Here is a 17,316-nt window from a genome sequence, read left to right as displayed (position 1 = left end):
AATTAAAGTTCCTTTCCTGCTTTTTGCTATTACTTTTTCTGTTGGGTCTTTGGGGTGAGTGGCTATATCTGGTTTGGTGGAACCCTGGGAGTCAGTCATCTGGCCTAGGACACCAGCGGTCATTGGCTTGGATGGACCAGCTAGATAGATGGATGGAAGAGCCAGTGTTGGGACACATGCTCATCTGGTAAACTGAGAAGAGACTTAACAAAGTACAGCAGCGATCCCCAAAAGAAGATGCTTCCAAGGAGGAGGAGTGTGGCACTGGGAGTATATTCCACACCGGGACCGGGAGCTGGAGGGGGCTGGGCATTCCAGGCACCCACAGAGGCTGATACAGGAACTCATCCTGCCCAGTCACTGTGGGGAAAAAGGGACAGTTGGTGGAAACAGAGCTGCTGTGCAACTAGCCATACCTGAGGCCCACGTGGCCTCCTACGGGGACCTGCCGTGGTAACAGATGAGGGTCTTCCCCTTGCCACTGGCTTCAGCCATGTTCTCAGAGCACCCAAAGGGTGAGACCCTCAGGGCCAGAATCATGAGCATCTCATGGGTGGGCCTGAGCCGCAGCCTGGGTGCCAACACAGATCATCTCTGGCTCAGCAGGCAACATTAATGCTGAACCTCAGCTTAGCAGGGTCTCTGGGTGTCAGCAATAGCAAATGACATCCAAGATCACTCTCTAAGTGCTGGTGAGTCACATCTGAGGACACATTAGAAACCTAAGGGATTGGTGGACTTCACAGAGAAGAATTCCCACAGTGACAGGAAGGATGGTTGGGGTGGCACGAACCATGGTGGTCCCTTTGTTTGTTCTTGCATTACTGGGGATTGAACCTGGAGGTGCTCCACCACTAAGCTACCGCCCCAGTCCTTTTTATTTTTTTATTTTGAGACAGCATCTTGCTAAATTTCCAAGATTGAATTTGAACTTGCAATCTTCCTCAATGTCTCAAATTGCTGGGATTACAGGCATGTACCACCATGCCCCGTTTAAACATGGATAAATTTTGAGGGCATTATGCTCAGGAAATAAGCCAATCACAAAAAGAAATACTATATGATTTCACTAAATGAGTTATCTAGAGCAGTCAAATTCATGGACAAAGGAAGTTGAATTGTAGTTGCCAGAACAGGGGAAAGGGGAAAAAGAGAGATTACTTAAAGAGTTCAGAGTTCAAGTGTTTTGTTATTGTTGTTGTTGTTGTTTCTTTTTTAGGATTCTTTTTTCACAATGCCTTTATTTTACTCATTTATTTTAATGTGGTGCTGAGAATGAAACCTAGTGCCTCAAACATGCTAGGCAAATGCTCTCCCACTGAGCCACAAACCCCAGCCTCAGAGTTCAAGTTTTGCAAGAAAAAGTTCTAGAGAATTTGAATAGATTTTACACTACAGAACGGTTACTCTTAAAATGGTTTAATCTGGGCTGGGCTTGAGCTCAGTGGTAGAGTGCTCACCTTGCACATGGGAGGCACTGGGTTCAATCCTCAGTGCCTCATAAAAATAAAATAAAGATATTATGTCCATCTACAACTAAAAAAAATATTTTTTTTAAAAAAATGGTTTAGGGGCTGGGGATGTGGCTCAAGCGGTAGCGCGCTCGTCTGGCATGCCTGCAGCCCGGGTTCGATCCTCAGCACCACACACAAAGATGTTGTGTCCGCCGAGAACTAAAAAATAAATATTAAAATTCTCTCTCTCTCCCTCTCTCTCTCTCACTCTCTCTTAAAAAAAAATGGTTTAATCCTCAGGAGGCTGTCACAGCAGGATTTCAAATTCAAGGCCAATCTCAGCAACTTAGTGAGGCCTTAAGTAACTTTGCAAGACCCTGTCTCAAAAAAATTTTTTTTTCTTTTTAATTAAAAAATAAATAAAAGACTGTGAATATAGCTCACTAGTAAAGCACACCTGGGTTTAATCTCCAGTACCCACCAAAAAAATAAAAAGTTTAGATGGCAATTTTTATGTTATGTACAATAATTTATCACAATGCAAAGAATTTTAAATAAGAGTTCTTTATACATTCTATATACAAGTTATTCTTTGTATATCTGTTTTGCAGATATTTTCTCCAAGCCCATGGCTCATGTTTTTTTTTTTCATAATAATATCTTTTGAAAAGCAAAGTTATTTAATTCTGATAAAATCCAATTTATTGATTTTCAATTTCACAGCATAGGCTTTTTTTGTGTCCAGTTTAAGACATCTACCAAATCCAAGGTCACTGAGATTTTCTCTTATGCTTTCTTCTAGAGGTATTATAGTTTTGGCCCTTATATTTATATTATCATCTTTTTAGTGTTTTCTTTTTGTTTTGTGAGAGTGTATTTAGAAGCGCTTGGGTTTTGGTTTTGCTTTGCATACTAGAGATTAAACCCAGGGATACTCCGCCACTGAACTAAGTCCCCAGCCTTTTTTCTTTTTTTTATTTTGAGACAGAGTCTTCCTAAGAGCTTTGCTTCATTGCTGAGTCTGGCCTCAAACTTGAACTTTTCTGCCTCAGCCTCCTGAGTTGCTGGGATTACAGGTGCGCACCACCATGCCCGGCACAGCCGACTTCCATTTTTTTAAATATAGTTCACCAGTTGTTCCAGTGCCATTTGTTTTAAGACTATCCTTAGCCAGGCACGGTGGCACATGCCTGTAATCCCAGCGGCTCAGGAGGTTGAAGAGGGAGGATCTCAAGTTTGAGGTCAGTCTCAGCAACTTAGCAAGTCCCTCAGCAACTTTGAAAGACCCTATCTCTAATTTTAAAAAAGACCAAGGAGATATTGGGGATGTAGCTCAGTGATAAAGTGCCCTTGGGTTCAATCCCCAGTACCAAAAAGAAAATAGAAAGAAAGAAAGAAATGATTTTTAATATTAAGTGTATGTCTTGAAATTTATTAAACTCACTTAGTTTTAGTGGCATTTTGTATGTTCCTTAGAATTTTCTTTGTAATGATCAAAGTGGTGTCTGCAAATAAAGGCAGTTTTCAGTTTCTGATCTGCATGCCTTTATTTGTTCTTAGATTTCTCCCAACTTAATGCTCCCACCTCACCCCCACCACACCTTCTTCTGGATTACAAATCACAATTCCAAAAAACCTTATGCTCTCTGGAGGCTCTCTCTCACCTGAACCCAAGAAAATCCCACAACTCCCAGTAAAGGAAAACTAGAGAGCCCTGGCTGGAGACTCAGAGGACTTTGTTACTCCCCAGCACTGAGCAGGGCCTCTGTGATGCCCTGGTGGGCGGTGCTTACAGAGAAAGACTCAGAGGACTTCTTGGTTGGATAGGCATGCGCCTTCCATCCATCTTGTCTTACTGCGCTGATGACACCCTCCAGCACACACTGAGTAGGCGTGGTAAAGGCAGGACATCCTTGCCTTCAGGTTCCTAACCTTAAGAGAAGGACATTCAGTCTATGTCTCTGCCGTGCTAAGTATGACATTCGACATGAGTTTTTGCAGATGCCCTTTATCTGGCTGAGGGAGTTCCTATCCTATTTCTAGTTGCTGTGAGATTTGTTGTTGTCGTTGTTGTTTTGTTTGCTTGTTTCAGTACTGGGGACTGAGCCCAGGCTCATCCTATCTCTCAGCTACATTCCCAACCCTTTTGTTTGTTTGTTTATTTATATCTTAAGACAGGTTCTCACTAAGTTGTCCAGGTTGGCCTTGAATTTGCCATCCTCCTGCCTCAGCTCCCAAGTCTCTGGGATTATGAGGTACCCCACCATGCCTGGCTGCTACCAGTATTCATCATGAATAATGCTGGATCTGGTCAAATACTTTTTATTTCTTAAATGGTAGTATTCACCACTGAAGTTGTTATATGATGTAGGCTGTGTAAGATGTTTTTAAACTACATATCTACATATTCAATTTCTTCTTTCTCTCTCTCTCTCTCCAGGGATTGAAGCCAATGTGCTTAACCACTGAGTCACATCCCTAACCTCTGCTGAGGTTGGCTTTGAACTCATGATCCTCCTGCCTCAGCCTCCCTAGCTGCTGGGATTACAGGCATGTGCCTCCATGCCCAGCTTCAATTTCTTTAATAGATGTAGAGTTGATTAAGTTGTCTATTTCATTTTTTTTAAATATATTTTTTAGTTGTCAATGGACCTTTATTTTATTTTTTGATATGTGGTGCTGAGAATCGAACCCAGCCAGGCAAGTGCTCTACCACTGAGCCACAATCCCAGACCTGTCTATTTCATCTTAATTGAATTTGGGTGCACTCTATTTTTTTTTCTTTTTCTTTTTTTTAAAATTTTTTTTTTTTTGGTAGATATAGATGGACAAACCGCCTTTCTTTCTTTCTTGATTTATTTATTTTTATGCGCTGCTACAGCTCGAACCCAGTGCCTCACATACATGCCAGGCAAGTGCTTTGCCACTGAGCTACAGCCCCAGCCCTGCATTGTATTTCTGTTTCATCAAAAAGTTCAGATTTATTGGCCTGAAATTATTCATAACATTCCCTTATTATCTAGTTAATGTCTATCAAACTGGCAGCGCTCTCCCCTCTATCATTTCTGATATTGGTGGTTTATGTCTCCCTTTCATTTTCTGGATCAGACTGGCTGGAGGTTGATCAATTTCATTAAACTTCTCAAGTACCAGATTTTTTGTTTCATTGATTTTTCTTGCTGTTCCTCTGTTTTATGTTTATTAATTTCCACTGTTATATTTATTATGTCCTGTCTCCTCCTTACTTCAGTTCAGTTTGCTCTTCACTCTCTAGTTTCATAAAGGTGGAAGCTTAGGTGATTTATGAAAGAACTTCTTGCTTTCTAATACAAGTGCTTAATGCTGTATATTTTCTTCAAACACTGCTTTAGTTGCATCAAAAAACTTAATATTGCATAGTGGCACACACCTATAATCCCAGCTGCTTGGGAGGCTGAGGTAGGAGGGTTGCAAGTTCAAAGCCAGCCTCAACAAGAGGCACTAAGCAACACAGTGAGACTCTATCTCTAAATAAAATACAAAATAGGGCTGGGGGGCTGGAGTTGTAGCTCAGTGGTAGAGCGCTTGCCTAGCATGTATGAAGCACTGGGTTCAATTCTCAGTACCACATATAAACTAATAAATGTAAATAAAGGTCCATCAATAACTAATAAAATTTTTATTAAAATAGGGCTGGGGGGCTGGGGATGTGGCTCAAGCCGTAGCGCTCTCGCTTGGCATACAAACAAAGATGTTGTGTCTGCCAAAAACTAAAAAATAAATATTAAAAATTCTCTCTCTCTCCCTCTCTCCCTCTCTCTCTCTCTCACTCTCTCTTTAAAAAAAAAAAATAGGGCTGGGGATGTGGCTCAGTGGCTGAGTGCCTCTGAGTTCAATCCTCGATACCTGCCCCCCCCCAAAAAAAAGAAACTTAATATTGTGTTTTCATTTTCATTCAAATTGGAATCATTTCTAATCTCTCTGTGACTTCTTCTTGACCCATAGGTTATTCAAAGTGTACTATTTTATATTAGGTACAAATTTAACTGAGGATATAAAAGAGTTATCCACTAAAAAATCCAAAACACAGATAAAAGAAACTGAAGAATATACAAATGAATGGAGCGATATCTCGTATTCATGAGTTGGAACGTTAAAATATTCATACTACCCAAAGCAGTCTTCAGACTCCATGCAATTCCTATCAAAATTCCAATGACATTTTTCACAAAAATAGAAAAAACAATCCTAAATTTTGTGTGGAACCACAAAAGATCCCAAACAGCCACAGCAATTTTGAGCAAAAAGAACACAGCCAGCCAGGCACAGTAGCACATGCCTATTAACACCAGCTACTTGGGTTTTTTTGTTTGTTTGTTTTGTGTATCGTGGATTGAACTCAGGGGCACTCAACCACGGAGCCACATCTCCAGCCCTATTTTGTATTTTATTTAGAGACAGGGTCTCACTGAGTTGCTTAGTGCCTCACTAAATTGCTGAGTCTGGCTTTGGACTCACAATCCTCCTGTCTCATCCTCCTGAGCCGCTGGGATTACAGGCCTACACCACTGTATCTGGCAACACCAACTACTTGGGAGGCTGAAGCAGGAAGGTTTGCAAGTTCAAAACCAACCTCAGTAATTTTGCAAAACCTTTTCTCAAAATAAAAGATAAAGGTGGGGCTGGGGTTGTAGCTCAGTGGGTGAGTGCTTGCCTCCCATGCATGAGGCACTGGGTTCGAACCTCAGCACTGCATTTAAAAATAAATGAATAAATAAAATAAAGATATTGTGTCCAACAAGTAAAAAAAAAATTTTTTAAATAAAATAAAATAAAGCTGGGCTCAGTGCCACACTCTGTAATTGCAGAGACTTCAGAGGCTGATACAGGATGAAGACAAGTTCAAAGCCAATCTCAACAAGTTCCTCAGCAACTTAATGCAATCCTGTCTCAAACAAAAGGGTGGGGGGAATGTAGCTCAGTGGTAAAGCACCCATAGGTTCAATACCCAGTAACCCAAAAAAATAGCAAAATTAAAATCTGGGGATATATAGGTAGAGCACACCTGGGTTCAATCCCAATACCATAAAAAGAAAAGGAAAAAAATCCAGAGACTTCACACAATCTGGTTTAAAATATATTACAAAGTGATATAATCAAATAGTATGGTGCTGGCATTAATATTGACACATAGGGGTCTGGTGCTGTAGCTCAGTGGCAAAGCGCTTGCCTAGCATGTATGAGGCACTGGGTTCCATCTTTACCACCACATAAAAAATAAATAAAGGCATGCTGTCTATCTGCAACTACAATTTTTTTTATTTAAAAAAATTGACACATAGACCAATGGAACAGAATGAACAGCCCAGAAATAAACCCACATGTTTACATTCAACTGGCTTTCAACAAAGATGCCGAGAATACACAGTGGGGAAACTGACTTTGCAGACAGTCTCTTCAAGAAATGGTACTGGGGGCTGGGGATGTGGCTCAAGCGGTAGCGCGCTCGCCTGGCATGTGTGGGGCCCGGGTTAGATCCTCAGCACCACATACCAACAAAGATGTTGTGTCCGCCGAAAACTAAAAAATAAATATTAAAAATTCTCTCTCTCTCTCTCTCTCTCTCTCTCTCTCTCTCTCTCTCTCTCTCTCTCACTCTCTCTTTAAAAAAAAAAGAAAAGAAAAGAAAAGAAATGGTACTGGGAGCCGGGCACAGTAGTACACGCCTATAACCCCAGCACCTGGTGAGGCTGAGGCAGTAGGATCACAGGTTCAAAGCCAGCCTCAGCAACTTAGTGAGGCCCTAAGCAATTTCGTGGGAACTTGTCTTTAAATAAAATATAAAAGGGGCTGGGGATGTGGCTTGGTGGTAAAGTGTCCCTAAGTTCAATCGTTGGTGCCCAAAAGAAAAAAGAAATGATGGTGGGAAACTGGATATCCACACTGCAGAGGAATTGCAGTAGACCACGTCTCACACTGTATACAGAAGATCAGTCCAAAACGCAGTAAAGACTTAAACATAAGAACTGAGACCGTAAAACTACCAGGAGAGAGCATAATGGAAACGCCCCACGACACTGGTCTGGACAATGACTTCTTGGGAGATGACTCAAAAACACAGATGACAGAAAAACAAAAATAGACAAACAGAATTACATCAAACTGAAAAGCTTCTTCACAGCAAAGGAAACAACCAAGAAAAGGAAGAGACTGTTATGCCAGATTCGTGGGACCCCAATAGACCTCCAGGAGCCGAATCCGATGTGATCACACAGAGTCTTTATTGCAAGCTCCAGCCTGGATTCACAACCGTTCCCGACGCAGTGGTCCCAGGGAGTGAGTCCTGGTCCTTTGTCCAGTGAGATTTTATAGGTTTTGGGGGGATACTCTATGCGTCACAACATCACACAGAAAATCATTCCATACCTCGGGAAAATCAAACAACAAGTTTTAACATTGATTAGCACATTCAATGGCGGGAACAAGTTGGGTAGGGTGATTGGTTAGTACAAGAGGGGGATTCATTTGAACTGATTGGTTTAGGCCACGAGGGGTGTACGTGCTAAACTACATGGTTTCCCAACATGTTATCAACCACCATAAACTACTTGGGGATCATCTGGCATCCCAGGTATTTTCCCTGTCTCATGCTGTTTGGAGGTTGCTAGGGGGGTTGCCATGGGTCCTCACCTAGCCTAACTGAGTCAGGGACACCTTGTGCTGCAGACCTCTCCTGTTATTTACAGACAAAGAACTCAGCAGGGTGGGTATGTGCTTAGGAGTGCTCTGTGGGTTTTTCCTAGGACAAAGGTCACGCCCCCCCCTTCCTTAGAACAGGCTTTGAGGTAGAAACTGCTGTTATTTATTTATTTTTAAAAATGGAGTCACATTAGTTTCTCAGAGACAACCTATGGAAGGTGGAAAAATATTTGTAAACTATGTGTCTCATAAGGGGTTAGTGCGCAAAATATATGATGCCAACAACTCAATAGCAAGAAAACCAATAATACGATTTTTAAATGGGCAAGGACTTGAATAGACATTTCACACACACACACACAAAAAAAAAAAAACATAAAAATGGCCCATACTTATATAAAAATATTCACCATTATTAATCCTTAGGGATTATTTAAAACCATAATGAGGGACCAGAGTGTAGGATGCTTGCTTAGCATGCACAAGTCCTAGAGTTCAAGCCCCAGCACCCAAACAAACCCTCAAGGAAGATCACCTCACACCTCTTAGAATGGCTATTATCAAGAAGATGAAAGATATAAATCAGGAGGCTGAGAGAAAAAGATCACAAGTTCAAGGCCAGCTTCAGCAACTTAGTGAGACTCTGTCTCAAAAGAAACAGTGGTAGAGCTCAGTGGTAGAGCACCCCTGGGTTCAACTCTCAGTACTCCCCCACCCAAAGAAAAAAAGAAAGAGAGAAAATATGGGGGCTGGGAATGTGGCCTGCCTAGCATACACATAAGCTCCAACATTATTTTAAAAAGCAAAAAAATATAAGTGTTGGTAAGAATGAAAAGAGGGAACCCTTGTAGACTGTTGGTGGGGAGGTGGGATACAAATTAGTACAGCATTCGGGAAGACAGTAAGAAAGTTCCTCAAAAAATTAAAAATAGAACTATGATATGATTCAGCAATTTCACTACTGGGTATATATTCAACAGAGATGAAATCAGCAGGTCAAAGAGATGTCTAAACTTCAGCTAAGATACAGAACCAATCAAATTGTCCATGAACAGAAGGATGGAGAAAGAAATATAAGAGAGAGAGAGAGAGAGAGAGAGAGAGAGAGAGAGAGAGAGATGGAATACTATTCAGCCTTCAAAAAGAAAGTAATACTGTCATTTGCAACAAACTGATAATCCCAGAATATTTGTTAAATGAAATAAACCAAGCACAGAAAGACAAACACTGCATGAGCTCACTTATATATAGAATCTAAAAAAGTCAAACTCAGCAGAATGGAGGTTACCAGGGGCTGAGGCCCAGGAGACTTGGGTCAAAGGCTACAAATTTCTAATTAGATTGAGATCTATTGTGCAATATAATGATTAGAGTTGACAAAAAATGTATTATGCACTTGAAAATTGCTAGGGATTGAACCCAGAGGCACTTTATCACTGAGCCACATCAAAATAAAAAATAAAAAGTCCTTTTTATTTTTTATTTTGAGACAGAATCTCACTAAGTTGCTTAGGGCCTCACTAAACTGCTGAGGTTGGCTTTGAACTTGTGATCCTCCTGCCTCAGCCTCCCCAATTACTGGGATTACAGGTGTGCATCTCCAAGCCCACCTCATGGTTAGCAATTTTAATGTTTTTTAAGAACTACCCATAGTCAAAAAGACCTTCACTTATACTTTCTTCTTAACATTTCCAAGTATTGCTTTAGGCATGTAAGTATTTAACTAATTTGAAATGAATTTTTTTTTTTTTTTTTTTTTTTGGTATCAGGGATTGAACTCAGGGCCACTCGACCACTGAGCCACATCCCCATCCCTATTTTATATTTTATTTAGAGACAAGGTCTCACTGAGTTGCTTAGCACCTTGCTGTTGCTGAGGCTGGCTTTGAACTCCACCTAGCTAAAATGGACTTTTTTTTTTTTTTTTTTTTTGATGCTAGGGATTGAACCCAGGGGCCTTGTGCATGCAAGGCAAGCAGTCTACCAATTGAGCTATATCCCTGGCCCTGGATCTTTATTCTTGTACATATATTTCAGAATCAGTATGTCAAGTTTCACAGAAAAAGCCAGTTGAAATATTAAATTGGAGTTGCATTAAAATATATTTATACATTAACGTATTCATTTGGGGAAAAAAATCAATACTCTTATCAATGCTAAGTCTTTTTCTCCATTTATTTAATTGTTTTTTCCAGAACTTGGGACTGAACCCTGGATGCTCTACCACCAAGCCACATCCTGAATGCTTCCTTTTCTTTTCTTTTTTTTTTTTTTTTTTTTTTTTAATTTTGAGACAGGGCCTCACTAAGTTGCCTATGCTGGCCTCAAACTAGTGTTCCTCCTGCCTCAGCCTCCTGAGTTGCAGGAACTACAGGTGTGTGCTGTGTTATTTGTCTTTATAAATCTCTCTCAGTTAAGTGTTTTTTTTTTTTTTTTAACATGCTGGTTTTGCACATCTTTTACTCTTCAGACACTTTATTCCTTAGGTACTTCTTCTACTTCTACTATAAACCAGGTCTTTTTCATTCCATTTCTTTACCCAGGGCCCACAGTTCCCAGTACATCCACGACGGGGCTCCAGGGGTTCTGTGAACCTTCAGAAACTGTGTGTTCTGTGAAGCAGTTCTGTCCTTGTGTCAGATTCTCAAATAACAATTGCCAAAAGTACGAAATGCCTCTCGTGGGACAGGCGTTCCCCTGAGCACTCTACAAGACCCACAATCACCTGAAAAGTACATGCAATTAGACTCCCCATCTTTCTGATAAGCTCAGAGAGATTAAGTGCTTTGTCAAAGTTACACAGGAAATTAATAGCCAGCATTCAAGCCCCGGTTGCCTGATCTCAAAACCGTACATTTAACCTCTGTGCTCTGTAGCCACCCCTAGGGTTCAAGGGGCCCTGCTCCAGGTCTGGCATTTGGCCTCTCCAGCAGGAAAATGAGGATTCCTGCCCTGCCTCCCCCCAGGGCTGTTGGAGGGTGGTACAGACAGGCATGGAAAAGAGTTTCTGTAAACTGTGAAGTGCAGCACCCGAGGCAGCCTGGGGAGCAGAGCAGGCAGAGGCCCAGCCTGCCCACTCCCGGGCGGTGGCGGACACCCAAGCTGAGCCCGGAGGGTCGGGAGGGTCATCCTCCCTCAGCCCCATTCTGCACCAGCCCCTGCTGAATAGAATCAGAAATGGCCACAAGAGGGAAGGACCCTATCCAGTGGGTGACCTTGACAAGCCATGCCAGCAAGAGGTGAGGTGCCATGGCAGAGTCAGGCCTGGGAGTGGCAGCACAGAAGAGCCAGGGACAGCCTGAGATGCTGGGACAGCTTCCTGGTAGAGGTGACCTCTGAGCTCTTCTTCCTAGCCTGGCCAGGCCGTCCCCTAGACAACCATCTCCCGGCCTCCCTGGGGACTCCTCCAGCAGCCCCCTGCCCCAGGGACTGACAGGACAGCTTCTGAAGACGCTCATCTGCTGTGCACACGCCTGTCTAGAAGCCCTGAGTAACCTCTATAGGGCTCACAACAAAATCTACAGTCTTGCCCAGCACAGTGGCACACGCCTGAAATCCCAGCTACCTGGGAGGCTGAGGCAGGACCACAAGTTCCAATACCACAGGGGGAAAAAAAAAAAAGAAGAAGAAAAAAAATCCTGTCAAGTGCGGTACACCTGTAATCCCAGTGATTTGAAAGGGGGCTGAGGTAGCAGGATCGCAAGTTTGAGACCAGCCTCACCAATTTATTGAGGCCGTAAGCAACTTAGCAAGATCCTGTCTCCAAATAAAAAATAAAAGGGGCTGGGATGTGCTCGGTGGTAGAGCACATACTAGGTTTAATCCCCAGTACAAAAATAAAAAGCAAATCCATCATCTCCCCACGGTTTCCTCACTCCTCCCAACTTGCTCTGCTGCCTTTCCTGCGCCTCAGTACCTCTGCTGCTGTGCTAAGCCCTTGCCCTGCTCTCTCCCTGAGTGCTCCTACTCACCCCTTAGGGCTCAGCTCCAACAGCTCCTCCTAGGGTTGCCCTTCCCAATTGCCCATCTAAAGACCATCTCCCCAGGCCTTCTGTTCCCCCTCTCAGCTCCTTGTTAACCGCTTTCTCAGCTTTTATTCTAACTTCCAATTGTTTTTTTCTATTTCTTTTTCTCCCTCCTTTCCCTTCCCAGTATAAACACCTTCTGGGGACTGAGTCACACCTGCTTATTCTCAATAGTATCCTCAGTGGCTACCCACAGCAGGCATTCGATAAATATTTACTGGCCTGGCACAGTGGCACACGCCTGTAATCCCAGTGACTGGGGAGACTGAGGCAGAAGGACCTCATATTCAAGTCCAGCCTCAGCAACTCAGCAAGGCCCTACGCAACTGAGGGAGACTGTCTCAAAATAAAAAATAAAAATGGCTCAGTGATTAAGACCCTCTGGGTTCAATCACTGGTACCAAAATAAATTTTTGTTGTTGTTGGACGATTAAATGAGCTAATTAATTGAATCTTAAAGAATCTCCAGTGAGCTGTGCTGTCCAATCTAATAGTCACTAGCTACATGTGCCTTTTCAAATTTAAATGAATTAAAAGTAAATACATTTAAAATTCTGCTTCTCATTGTAGCAGTCACATTCACACTCAATGGCTACAGGTGGCCTGTGGCTTCCATAGGGGACACAGATATGGAGCATGTCCTTCATTCCAGAAGGCTCTGTTGGGTATGGCTCTGGATGATCTTAGGTGAACACAGGCATTTGGAGACGAGGCGTGGCATGTAGCACCCGGGTGCGCCACCCATCTTTGCATGATCCTGTTTGTCATCAACAAATTCGGCTTGAGGCAAGGAAGGATGTCAGAAGGAGGAGAGTCCCCAGAGACCAGCTGGTCCCATCCATCCCCATTGAAAGCAAAAATTGTGGCCCAGAGAGGGAAAGGGCCCTATCTAAGGTCATAGAGGAAGTCACAGCCATGGCACCAGAACCCAGGCCTCTCGACTTCCAGGCCTGGGAGTCAGTTTTCCCCTCCCAGGCACCCAGGCACCCCTCCTTCTTGGCCCACTCCCCCCACAGACAGGCCATCAAGCTCACAGAGCCCCCCAGGCTGGTCCTGGCACTCACACTAGCTGCTCTTATCTCTTATTTACCCCCTACGGTCCCCCCTCCGGCATCTGACCCTCAGAAATTTTAGACATCCCAAGGAGAATAGCTGCTTATAACCACTTGCTAATTACACGTATGGATGTCAATTAATTCATTTAGCTAATTAGCCACTCGATGAGCACCACGCACCAAAGAACTGTAAAAGACAGGCATATGGTGAGAGAGGGGATGCTCATGCAGCATGCAGGGACCGGGAGGGTGGCGGTGGCTCCAGCCCCTCCCATCCCACTTGAGTGGAGGGAGGCGACCTAATGGCTGGGGGAACAGCGCTGCTGTGCTGCCCCTGCCGTAAAACGTAATTACAGCTTTCACTGACACTGCCAAGAAGACGCGTGCACACATGCCATCATGCGCAGACAAGCATGCATGTGCACACACGCATTTGTTTACACACATCCACCCTCAGGTGCACACAACAGAGCATGCACATACCCATGTGCACAGTGCACACACATGTGCACATACATATGTAGACACGTGGGGTCCTGTGAGATCAATCCACAATCCACAGAAATGTCCTTAAACCAGGCATACATTGGTAGAGGTTGGAGGAAGGCAATTCATTCATATATATATATACGAATATATATATGTATATATATTTTTTAGATGTGCTGGGGATAGAATCCAGGGCCTTGAAATGCTAAGGAGGTGCCCTTGAGCCACGCCCCAGCCAAGGCGAATCTTTTTTTTTTTTTAATATTTTTTTTTTTTAGAGAGAGGGAGAGAGAATTTTTAATATTTTATTTTTTTTTTTTTAGTATTTGGCGGACACAACATCTTTGTCTGTATGTGGTGCTGAGGATCGAACCCGGGCCACACGCATGCCAGGCGAGCGCGCTACCGCTTGAGCCACATCCCCAGCCCACAAGGCGAATCTTTCATTGCACTTTGTGCTGCGCTCTGTGCTCAGCCCCACCACTTACAGTATCATTTAATCTTCAGACAACCCCAGAAAGTGAACTATCCTCACTTTCCAGATGAGGAAACTGAGGCCCAGAGAAGCTAAGCTATTTGCCTCACCCAGATGTTCAGTGGCAGAGCTGGGACTCATTCCCTCACCTGCACGGCATGGAAGGGAAGGGGTTGTCATCTCCTTGCAGTTAGTAGGCTTGGAGGAAAATCTCCTCTTGGGGGGACCACCTGCTTCACAGGCTTCACTCCACTGAGATGAGAAGAACACTGATGAGAGAGAGGATTGGTAGGAGGAGATATGCAGTGGGACTCTAACGCAAATGTCAATGTCACTGGGAAAGGAGTCTTCCAGGCAGCAGCTTCTTCATCCTGAGTCAGCTCTGACCCTGCCTTGCACCAGGCACGGACTCGGGACATGGGGTGAATCAGATCGGAGCTTCATGCAGACTGACATGGGCTGCGTCACAGGCAGCCAGATGGCAAGCCCAGGCTCCTCCCTTGGCCATGAGCCTCTTTCTCCCTTGTACTTGGAAGGGTCTGGGCTGTGAAATGCAAGACAGACCCGGCAACCACGAGTGACCAGTGGGAGGTGGAGCGTGAAGACCCTGGCTTCCTTGCCTCTTGGTGGGGTTGCAAAATGGAGCCTGTCCCCCACCCCATGCCCATGAGAACCAGCCTGACAGCACACCCTCTGACCTTCCCTGCCCCTCCCCTGCCTCCTTCTGTTCTTGCTGGACCACTTTCCAAACAGCCTATGTACCAGTCCTTTGGGATCTGCTGATGGGAAAATAGAATTTGAGGTGCCCCCAGTCTGCTATAAAACAGAAGAGGTGGGCAGTTTTGCTCATCACTGCTTTTCTCTCCTGACATCCAGCCCTTTTCCTTGTCCCCCTCAAGTCCCAGATGTCCCCAGTCACCTTAGAGTCTTATGCATTCCACAATCACCACATCTTGTAAGTCAAGGCTTTCTCTTCTCCACCAGGGAGGTGAGGGGAGGTGGAGGCTCTGGGTCCTACAGGGGAGGGAGGGCTCATGGGGTGTGGTTTGTTCTCTCCCCATGCATCTAAACAGTAAGACACGTCCCACACGTCTCACTGTTCACACACTCCTCTGGTAACCTACCGTGGGCCTCTTGGTGCAGCAAGGCCCGCCCTGCTCTCCAAGAAGCTCTGCAGAGCTCTCCTGCAGGAACCCTTGAATGGAAGCCGGCTGAAGGGCTTAAGGGCTGCCTGAGCCCTGGGTGTCTGCCCTTCTCTGGGAGGATGTGGGAGCTCTATCTATCTCTCCATCTGCTTTCATCTGTCTCCCTTTCCAGATCATCTTCCCAACCCAATCTGGAGGATGTGGAGATAGAGGTGCCATTTCTGAATGTTTGTGCTCCCCCATTCATGCATAGTAACCTAACCCCAATGGGTAGTATTGAGATGGGGGGGCCTTTGGGATCATGAGGGCACTCATTAACGGGATAAGTACCATTCATGGGTTAAAAGAAGTCTGAGGGGCCTGTCTGTCCCTTCCACTATGTGAGGATGCAGCAAGAAGGCACCGTCTGTGAAGCAGAAAGCCCCACCACACACTGACCTTGCTGGCATCTCGATCTTGGGCTTTCCAACCTCTAGAACTGTAAGCAATAAGTCCCTGTTGTTTATACATTACCCAGCCTCAGATATTTCATTCTAACAGCCCAAACAGACTAAGACAAGGAGGGATCCAGTTACCAAAGGTTGTGCCAGAAATTATGCCAAAACTTAGCCATGAAGCTGAGCTATTTATTATGCTTACAAATTGTGTGAGTCAGTGTTTAGCTTTTTCATTGCTGTGACTAAAATAACCAATAAGAACAATTTAAAGGGGGTAAAGTTTATTTGGGGCACATAGTTTTAGAGGGCTCAGTCCATAGATGGTCCGCTCCATTGCTCTGAGCCTAAAATGAGGAAGCCCATCATGGGGAAAGGGCCCATCTCTCACAATTCAACCATGTCACCTCTGAATATTACCCCAGAAACACAGGAGCTTCAGAGTGGGGGGTGACACCTCATATCCAAACCATAACAGTCAGGAACTTCAGGGAACTGAGTGGTCCTCATTTGGGGTCTCTCCTGTGGCTATAGTCAAGTGCCTACTGGGGTTGCAAGTATCTGAAGTCTTGATCTGGCCCAAGGTCAAGCACTATTTTTTTCCCACAGTACTGGGAATTGAACCCAGTGAGCTGCATTCCCAGCCCTATTTACTTACTTACTTACTTATTTTTGCAGTACTAGGGATTGCATCCAGGCGTGCTACCACTGAGCTATATCCCCAGCCCTTTTGAGACAAGGTCTTACTAAGTTGTGATCCTCCTGACTCAGCCTCCCAAATCACTGAGATTACAAGCATGTGACACTGCGCCCTGCTCAAGGATGCACTTCTAAGCTTTCAAGATGAGCAGGATAGGGATTAGGAGACCTCTGTGAGTCACTCTCCTGGCAGGCAGGCTAGGGCTGGCTTCCACCAAGGACTTCAGCCCCTGTTCACGTTCCTTCTCCCAGGGGCTGCTGGGTATTCTCACAGCCTGGAAGCTGGTATCCCCAGAGCAAAAGAGCAAAAACCCAAAGCAGGAGCTGCAATGCCCTTTACCATCCAGTCACAAGAGTCACTTGTCCTCACTTTCCTTGCTGTCTTGGCCACAGGAGGCCAGCTCCAATTCAGTGTCAGAGAGAGCCAGGAGGTCCAATCACTGGGGCTATCTTGGAGGCCGGCTAGCATGGGGAGCTTGGTGTACACAGGATGCAATCTACACTGCCTGCTTCCTCAGCCCTGGCCCCGCCCTGGAGCACCTCTCTCCCTCCACACCACCTCCAAGTCCCCACTCACACAAGACAGTTGCGTATAGTAGTGTGCACCAGGAATCCGGGGCACCAGAGGTGTGGGGCCCAGAGCAGGAAATACCTGCCAACCTCTTGTCCAATATTACTGTCATGAACACTCATCCTCTTCTGGCCTCATGGTGTTCCCCTTTCAGGTCATACTCCTCTCGAAAGCCCACAGGGTTTTCCTATCTTCCCTCCCTTATTGGTAGGAACCTCAAAAATTCTGGGAGCGTCAGAGTGAAAAATCGGCTTTATTACTGGTCAGGCTCAATTGGCATGGAAAAGGAGG

General features: G+C 44.6%; 1 protein-coding gene across 1 annotated transcript in view; it reads right to left on the bottom strand.

Moving 5' to 3' along the window:
• Acot11 (acyl-CoA thioesterase 11) overlaps positions 1-14,488 on the bottom strand; it is a 68,029-nt gene extending 53,541 nt beyond the window's left edge. Inside the window, exon 1 of the mRNA XM_078026325.1 lies at positions 14,326-14,488. The gene's annotated coding sequence lies outside the window, so the exon portion shown is untranslated. The remainder of the gene's footprint in view (positions 1-14,325) is intronic.
• Positions 14,489-17,316: the final 2,828 nt, after the last annotated feature.

The sequence above is a fragment of the Ictidomys tridecemlineatus genome, chromosome 11 (genome assembly GCF_052094955.1).
Source record: "Ictidomys tridecemlineatus isolate mIctTri1 chromosome 11, mIctTri1.hap1, whole genome shotgun sequence".
In the NCBI taxonomy this organism is placed as follows: Eukaryota; Metazoa; Chordata; class Mammalia; order Rodentia; family Sciuridae; genus Ictidomys; species Ictidomys tridecemlineatus.
Note: the sequence above shows the minus strand (reverse complement) of the source record. Positions and strands in the feature narration are given on the sequence as shown.